The 8,394-nt window shown below is 48.1% G+C and overlaps 1 pseudogene; it reads left to right on the top strand.

The window, feature by feature from the left end:
* The first annotated feature begins 5,075 nt into the window (after nucleotides 1-5,075).
* On the top strand, nucleotides 5,076-6,670 carry LOC120862682 (annotated as a pseudogene).
* The last annotated feature ends 1,724 nt before the right edge of the window (nucleotides 6,671-8,394 follow it).

The raw sequence follows: 8,394 nt of genomic DNA, 5'->3' as shown, positions 1-8,394 counted from the left end.
AGGTACAGAGAAAGCGTCTGACATAGACATCAGAAGAGGGACGGAGGGTGCCCCCTGCTAGTCTTTAGCAAGCTGTTTTATGTCTGTTAGAAAGCTGTTAATCAGATAAGAGAGACATCTCAAGGCTGATGAGTTTCAGCAGACCCCTCTCCCACAATGTGCATTTTTGAGATAGAATGGCATGACGTGTGTCATCCCCCAGCTGTAAAACAATTGATGGGAATACTGGTTTGTTGAGCTATTATCAGCCCAAGGTTTGAGAAAAGAAAAAAAGTTAGTCTTAGGTGGAACCATTTTGAAGAAAGGTAAATTCCAAAGCAAATACATAGTTTCATTAACATAGCTTAAGAAAAACATTTCCATAGAGAAACCTCCTTTTAATTTTGTACGGCGAAGAGATAAAAATCTGGCACTTGTAGTTTGTTTCCTTCTGCTGCTTAAGGGAGAGATAAAAGATGTCTGACACTTGCAGCCTATTTCCTCTGTTTGGAGACCCCTGGCCTTCCTGCCTGTGGGTCTGTTTTGTAATTAGAAGTGAAAGTCCTCTTCCTTTAGGCCAGGCACGATGTTCCTCAGCTTCTCAGGCCTGTCACTCTCTCCACGTGGATGAAGCCCTTCGTAGACAAAAGAAAGGGTCAAAGAGCTTAAACACCGGGTGGGGGGAAGTTCTCTCCATTTGCAGGGAAGAGGGAGGAGTAATTCCATAACAATAATCCATCCGGAGAAAGAAGACAGGGGCTCATGATTTGGCACAAGATGGCTTCCCAGGTGGTGCTGATGGTAAAGAACCCTCCTGCCAATGCTGGTAGACGTAAGAGACAGTTTCGATCCCTGCATCAGGAAGATCCCCTGGAGGAGGGCATGGCAACACATTTCAGTATTCTTGCCTGGAGAATCCTTGGACAGAGGAGCCTGGCAGGCTGCAGTCAGTCCATGGGGTCACACAGAGTTGGACACAACCGAAGCAAGTTAGCATACATGCATGGAAAAAGCCATAACATCAGCAAGCAAAGCCTGACTTTATTTCCTGTATAACTGGATGCAACTTAGATGTAAATTAGTGGTGACTTCTGCAGAGTCTTAATGTGAGTCAATAGAACCTGGTTCAGTTCATCTTCACCAGGGCCACCTTTGTCTTGGTTTTCCCGGGGGTCCTGGTTTTGTCTTGGTTTTCCTGGGGTCCTGGAGAGAGGAGATGGTCTGAGGACAGGACGCGTGTGCCAGAGTGTTTTCCACGAACAAGTTTCGTAGCTGGAAACAGACGTGCCATGTGGCTGGCTGGCCAACAGCATAATGTAGACAGCATTAGAATATAGATCCTTCCAAGCAGGGTTAGCTTGACTGCTTGGTTCTCGGGAGCATCTCTCGTGCCTTCAAAACAGAGAGGAAACCAGCCTTTTCCTGGTCCAGGTTCTGTGGGCTTAAGTCGGCTTTGGCTTCTGGCGCTCTGTGCTTTGGGGCTGGCCTTGCCGCATCCCTCGTCTTGCTTGGTCTCTTCAAGAGCAGCCACTTAAAACTGCGGACAGGAGCTTAGCATCTTGGCAGCTCCCATGGAGAAACCGTGTACAGCGTCCACGGGAGCTGGAAGACCTGAGTTATTTCCCGTTTGCCTCGTGACTGGAGTAGTTTCCAAAGGGGTGTGTGGCAGAGGCGGGAGAGGCTGGCGCCCATCGACTCCTGCCTTGGAAATAATAGGGTTGCAGTCCCCCAGGATTTATGGGGGGATCTGGTAGGATCTGAGACCTGGAACCTCATTCAGTTGGATTCACAGACTACAGACAAGTCATGCTGGAAGGGGATTGTATCTGGCCACATCTCTGTCCTTTGTAACTTTTTAAGCCTGATGTCTTTGGCTTAGAGACCATGAATTATGGAACTGTAGTGATTTCAGACCTTAGAGACCATCCACTTGAACCTCGCTCTTTTATGGAGGAGAAATTGAGGAAGTGAGATGTTAAGTGAATTTCCTAAGGTCAGTTACAGAAGTGGGACTGGAACTCGGCTCTCACATCCTTTCTGCAGCATCACTCGAAGTTCCCTGATTGTCCTTCCCTGCCCTCCTTTTTTGCACCAACACACACGGTGTGTTTTCTCATGTTCTCCATGGAGACCTTTGTACCAGAAAGCACACACCGCCCCCGCCCACCACGGCCCCATCCTGACTGAGCCTTTCTATAATCTGGTGCATATTTCCTACAAAGGAGTACAAAAACCAGGGTGTAGAAACAAGATACAACACATGTTTAGAGATTACCGACTCTGAGAAGGCTTAACCTGACAACTGTGAGTGGTTTAGAACATGGGTCCCCAACCCCAGGGTCATAGACCAGTCTGTGGCCCATTAGGAAATGGGCCACATGACAGGAAGTGAGCAGCAAGCAAACCCAAAACTATCCCCCCATCCCCATCCATGGAAAAACTGTCTTCCACGAAACCAATCCCTGGTGCCAAAAAGGTTGGAGACCGCTGGTTTAGAGAAAACATGATTTAAACCACAGAGGTGTATGCTTTCCAGGTAACACAGTCACTTGTCTTGTTCTACAAGTTGGAGGATATGATTTTTGTACCTCACATGCTATCTTCATCTCCTGGGCCTCCCCACCTGTCCTCTAGCCCCCAAACATAAGAAGCAAATTTCTATAATTTACTAACCTTTCTATTTCAAGGGGCTTCCCTGATCGCTCGGTTGGTAAAGAATCCGTCTGTAATGCAGGAGACCCCAGTTCAATTCTTGGGTTGGGAAGATCTGCTGGAGAAGGGATAGGGTACCCACTCCAGTATTCTTGGGCTTCCCTTGTGGCTCAGCTGGTAAAGAATCTGCCTGCAATGTGGGAGACCTGGGTTTGATCCCTGGATTAGGAAGATCCCCTGGAGAAGGGAAAGGCTACCCACTCCAGTATTCTGGCCTGGAGAATTCCACAGACTGTATTATAGAGTCACAAAAAGTCAGACACGACTGAACGACTTTCAAATTGAGATTCTGACTTGTATTGGAACATGGCTCAACTATTAGCCTGCTCTTACTCTTTGCTGGTGAGGCTCTATGCTCCCTCTGCAAGGGGTGCTGGGGCCTCACCGAGTGGCCCTGGGCTTGCAGGTTCCTCTCCTGTGGATCCAGCTGTTTTATCGGACACTGTTTCATCAGCGTTCCCAGCTTCTTCCTGTCTTTTCTGTTGGAGCGGTAAACGGCCCTTTTCTTCCCTAAACACTACTTTACGGCTGATTCCTGGGTTTTGTTTTAACCGCTTTGAACAAGTGAGATGGAATCCCACCTGGCCCTGGGTTTGGATACTAAGACTGCTGATGCCACACTCACAGCAGGAGGGTGTGTGAAAAGGTTATTGCCCACATAATCAGGTGTTTAGGAAGAGCAGAATAGGCTTCTCAAGCTGGTCCAGACAAATCTTGAGAGAGCAAGGAAGAGAGACTGGCCTGGGGCTTCTTGGGGCGGGGCTGAGTTGAGGGTCCAGGCATGGGAAAAGCTTCCATGGTGGGACTGTCCCTCTGGGCCGAAAGAGGGCGCACTCAGGCTTTCTTGCTCCATGTGGTGGAGGGGTTGGCTGGAAGGATGAGGCTTAGAAGCTGTCAGCAGTCAAACATCAACAAACGGAGCTCTTTCTTATGGGATTATTTTGGATTTAAGAACAGTTGTTCAAAATATGGAAACATTTTTGTCATGTCACACAGGATTCACTTCTGCTTGATTAATAACCAAATTCCAGGGCTCACAAGTCACAGAGTAACAAAGCCAGCCATGCACGGTCCCCTCACTTCCTAATATCTGAGTAAACGAAACCATCGGCCAGTGACTCCACAGCGTTCTCTGTTTAGCTATGAAGCTTCAGGTAATTGGGCTTCCCTGGTGGCTCATTGGGTAAAGAATCCGCTTGCAATGCAGGAGACCTGGGTTCGATCCTTGGGTTGGGAAGATCCCTTGGAGAAGAGAATGGCTACTCACTGCAGTATTCTTGCCTGGAGAATCCCATGGACAGAGGAGCCTGGTGGGCTACAGTCACTGGGTCACAAAGAGTCAGGCATGACTAAGCGACTAACACTTTCACTTTTCTTCACATCAAGTAATTACTCTCTGGCAACATATTGGTGATTAAACTAGTCTTTATCATTTTTTAAAAAATTACTTTCTCATTCAAAGTTTCAACTGACCTACTCATGATGAAATTCAAATTAAGGACTTCCCTGATGGTTCAGCGGTTAAGAATCTGCCTGCCAGTGCAGGGGACACAGGTTCCATCCCTGCTCCGGCAAGTAAGTTCTGTGCCACGACTACTGAGCCAGCGCTCTAGAGCCTGTGAACCACAGTTACTGACCCTAGAGCTTGTGCTCCACAGCAAGAGAAGCCACTGGAATGAGAAACCCCGAGCGTCACAACGAAGAGTAGCCCCCACTAGCCGCAACTGGAGAAACCTATGCCCAGCAACGAAGAACCAGTGCAGCCAAAAATAAATAAATAAATATGAAAAAGAAGAAATTAAAATGAAGATCCCCATGCCACTAATTTCCAAATTCACACATCTAGTCCTGACTTCTCCCCCGAGACCCAGACATGCAGACTCAAGAGTTTCATTGATAGCTCCATAGGCGTATCTCAAGTTGAACATGCTCCAAAGACAGCTACAGATTTGTTCTCCAAAGTTGATCCTTCTCTTAACTTTCCCATCTCATAAATGGCTGCACCATCTTCCTACTTTTGTCATCTGAAATTCTAGAAGGCACTCCTGATGGCTCTCTTGCTTTCCCTCTCCCTAAGTCTTGTGGGTAGATTTACGAAATCTCCCCTCGTATCCCCCACTCCTTGTCCAAGCACTGCAGCTGCCTCTGGACATGGCAGGAGCCCCACAGAACCCCTCACTTCTTCCCGTGCCCCTGCCCACCGTGTCTCCCTAAAAAAATAATTGAAGTCCCAACCCCTGGAAACTGGAAATGTGCCCTCATGTTGAAATAGGATCTTTGCAGTTGCAATCAAGTGAAAATGAAATCATTAGCATTAGCCCTAATCCTATCTGGCTGGCGTCCTTGTGAGCAGAAGAGACACGGAAACACACACACACGGGAAAATGGCCACGTGAGGATGGAGGCAGAGATTGTGTCACTGCTGCCATGAACCCAGGCCTGATACCGATTGAGTTCTTGGCCTTTCCCAGTCAGCAGAAACTGACTAGAGGGGGTGGCTCAGTGGTAAAGAACCCACCTGCCCGTGCAGGAGACCTAGGTTCAATCCCTGGTCCAGAGAGATCCCCTGGAGAAAGAAATGGCAACCCACTCCAGCATTCTTGCCTGGGAAATCCTTATGGACAGAGGAGTCTGGTGGGCTACCATCCACAGGGTCTCAAACAATCAGACACGACTTAGTGACTAAACAACAACAACAAGAGGCCAGACAAGAAATTCAAGCAAGCTCTCTGCTGGTGGATCGTGGAGAAGACATGCAGAAATAACAGCTCTCAAGGGGAAAGAGAAGAAGGAAGAGAAGGTCATCAGCCTTGGCCTTCAGGTGGCTGAAGGTGTGTGCTACTTACGGGAGAAATATCAATAACCTCAGATATGCAGATGACACCACCCTTATGGCAGAAAGTGAAGAGGAACTAAAAAGCCTCTTGACGAAAGTGAAAGAGAAGAGTGAAAAAGTTGGCTTGAAGCTCAACATTCAGAAAATGAAGATCATGGCATCCAGTCCCATCACTTCATGGGAAATAGATGGGGAAACAGTGGAAACAGTGTCAGACTTTATTGTTTTGGGCTCCAAAATCACTGCAGATGGTGACTGCTGCCATGAAATTAAAAGACTCTTACTCTTTGGAAGAAAAGTTATGACCAACCCAGACAGCATATTCAAAAGCAGAGACATTACTTTGCCGACTAAGGTCTGTCTAGTCAAGTCTATGGTTTTCCAGTAGCCATGTATGGATGTGAGAGTTGGACTGTGAAGAAGGCTGAGTGCCGAAGAATTGATGCTTTTGAACTGTGGTGTTGGAGAAGACTCTTGAGAGTCCCTTAGACTGCAAGGAAATCCAACCAGTCCATTCTAAAGGAGATCAGCCCTGGGATTTCTTTGGAAGGAATGATGCTAAAGCTGAAACTCCAGTACTTTGGCCACCTCATGAGAAGAGTTGACTCATTGGAAAAGACTTTGATGCTGGGAGGGATTGGGGGCAGGGAGAAGAGGACGACAGAGGATGAGATGGCTGGATGGCATCACTGACTCGATGGACATGAGTCTGAGTGAACTCCGGGAGTTGGTGATGGACAGGGAGGCCTGGCGTGCTGCGATTCATGGGGTCGCAAAGAGTCAGACACAACTGAGCGACTGAACTGAACTGAACACCTTTGCACACTTCAGTGACACTTTTGTCCATGTCACTGATCTTTCTGGCAAGGAAACCATCTGTTGTATAACTGGTGGGATGAAGGGCTGATCGAGATGAGTCCTTGCCATATGCTGCCATGATGCAAGGAGCTGGGCATCACTGCCCTCCACATTAAACTCCAGGCCGCAGGAGGAAATACCACCAAGACTCCTGAACCAGGGGCCCAGTCAGCGCTCGGAGCCCTCGCCAGCTCAGGGATGGAGATTGGGTGGATTGAGGATGTCACGCCCAACCCCTCTGACAGCACCCACGGGAAGGGGGGTCACCATGGTCACTATCTGTGAACTGGACTCAAGTTATTATTTTGTGTTAATAAATTGTCTAGATGTTAAAAAAAATGAAAAAAAAATTCGGGCAAGGCTTTACTGGGGCTCCTGCACTGGCTACAAGAGGAAGCAAAAACAAGTAACATGTTTACTTGCTCCCTCCCATGGGATGGGGAGGGCAAGCGTGTTCCTTTATATCGTCTCTTATACAGGGTGAGGGCAGGGGTGTGTTTAGGGTCGGGCTGGAGGGGTGGCCTGGGTGGTCTGCCCACCCCTTTGTGGTGTTGAGTGCAGGGGGGCATGTGTACCCTGCTTTTGCTCCCAACACCCAGTTTTTGCTCCCAGCTCCTCAGAAAGGGCAGCTGGATTTTTTGGCATCTTTTGGTCCAGAATTTGCCCCAACTGGCCATGCACACAGTTATTTTTAGTCCCTTATAGTTTCCTTGTGTTCTGTATTTCAAGGAGAGGTGTGTTCAGGTGCAAGCTTTGCAGCACTGCAGCAAAGGGGCCTAGGTCCCAGTCTGTCTCTGGAACCCCTGGGGCCACCAGGAGCTGGAGGAGGCAAGGAAGCCTCCTCCCCTAAACACTTTGGAGGGAACAAGACCTCTCAACACCTTGATTTTGCACTTCTGACCTCCAGAACTGTGAGACAATAGATTTCTGTTGTTTTAACCCTCCCCACCTCCCCCCAGTTTGTGGTACTTTGTTACAGCATCCTGTAGCAGCTAATACAGACCCTATAACCACTGTTTTTGCACAACGGCCAGGGGGATCTTTGCAATTTCTTTCAGATCGTGCCCTTTCTCTGCATAAAAACCTACTGATTTTCCTCTGAATTTAGAATGTAATTCAAGCTATTTTCTAGGCCAGTGAGACGTCATGCATCAGGGCCTGATGGTTTCTGGGCTCACCTCCTCTTCCTCCCCTGACTCCATTCCTGCTGTTTGTATCTGGAACATGTTTTTCTGGCTCTTTCCATTTGCTGGGCCCATGGCTCTGAGGGATGAGCTGGAGTCACTACCTCGCCCTGAGTATCGCCCCGTTTCATTTCCTCCAGATTACGCATCCCGGTATGGCATTTGAGCTTGCCTGTGCTGCCACATCTCGAGTCCAGAAAAGTGCTGGGCATGGCTAGGAGCTTCATATACATTGGGTGAGTGGATGTCTGATATATGCAAATGTAAGACGTGTTTTGCTTGAAATTTGATTTCCAGTAAATAAAAATACACTTTCTATTTATTGGGCTTCCCTGGTGGCTCAGAGGGTAAAGTGTCTGCCTGCAATGTGGGAGACCAGGATTTGATCCCTGGGTTGGGAAGAGCCCCTGGAGAAGGAAATGGCAACCCACTCCAGTATTCTTGCCTGGAGAATCCCATGGATGGAGGAGCCTGGTAGGCTACAGCCCAGGGGGTCACCAAGAGTCGAACACAACTGAGCGACTTCACTTTCTTTCTTTTTCTATTTATTGAATGTTTTCTTTTTGGCTGTGCTGGGTCTGCATTGTGGTGCGTATGCCGGCTTTCTCTAGCTGTGGCACATGGGCTTGGTTGCCCCTTGGCATGTGAGATCTTAGTTCCCTGCCTAAGGACTGAACCCATGTTTCCTGCATTGGAAGGCAGATTCTTAACCATTGGACCACCAGGGAAGTCCCTGTATTTACTGAATTTATCGACATTCCCTTAAGTGCATTTGCGTAAGTGCAATGCACACTTTCCCTCAATTAATCTCTCTTGTTTCTTAAT

Source organism: Oryx dammah, unplaced genomic scaffold (genome assembly GCF_014754425.2).
Source record: "Oryx dammah isolate SB20612 unplaced genomic scaffold, SCBI_Odam_1.1 HiC_scaffold_4, whole genome shotgun sequence".
NCBI lineage: Eukaryota > Metazoa > Chordata > Mammalia > Artiodactyla > Bovidae > Oryx > Oryx dammah.
This window is presented reverse-complemented; position numbering and strand designations above follow the sequence as displayed.